Source organism: Myotis brandtii, unplaced genomic scaffold (assembly GCF_000412655.1).
Source record: "Myotis brandtii unplaced genomic scaffold, ASM41265v1 C41517688, whole genome shotgun sequence".
Taxonomy (NCBI): domain Eukaryota; kingdom Metazoa; phylum Chordata; class Mammalia; order Chiroptera; family Vespertilionidae; genus Myotis; species Myotis brandtii.
Window position 1 is genome coordinate 1 of NW_005300691.1, and position 689 is coordinate 689.

Here is a 689-nt window from a genome sequence, read left to right on the forward strand (position 1 = left end):
ACCCTTCTTGATGCTGGGACAAGAACCCCGGCACATTTTCCAATTGGACACAGCGGATTCTGTTTCTCATCAGGCATCTGTTTGAAACCCTAAAGCACGAGGAGTAACTTTAAGGGTAAAGTGTGAATTTTATAGTGTGAATTTAGATGATCGTGCAAAGAAGAAACTTATTAAACTTGTGGGAGAGCAATACTGTAAGGCCACAGATGTGCGTACTGTTAAAACAGGTACCCTTTAAGAGACAGAATCATGATTGTGCAATGTATCTGCTAATAGTTTTATACCAAGAGTCTTGGAAAACTGAAGAATGGGAGAAAAATAAGACGGAAGTAGACATGGAAGAGTATATATGGAAAAATAGCTCCTCAGAAAAAAGTATCTTGGAAACACTTCTCCAAATGAAAGCCACAGAGAAAAACCTGGGAGTAAGTAAAGAAGGTGAAGATTACAAAAAGCCTGTTGTGAGTCATAAGAACGAGGGAGACAATAAAAATACCCTTTCTCAGTTCAAAGACATCAGTGAAGAGTTAAATCTGACATGGATTATGTAGGGAAAAGATGGACAACATATGTGATGAAATCATGTGAAATGCAGATGGATTTTAAACATATAGGCAGTGAAGCCGTGGATAAAAGGGGATTACTGTAATGAGAATTCGTTCATGTGTCTGGATACACAATAATGATGT

The 689-nt window shown here is 37.9% G+C and overlaps 1 pseudogene; it reads left to right on the forward strand.

The window, feature by feature from the left end:
• The first annotated feature begins 6 nt into the window (after positions 1–6).
• Positions 7–551, forward strand: LOC102262201 (annotated as a pseudogene).
• Positions 552–689: the final 138 nt, after the last annotated feature.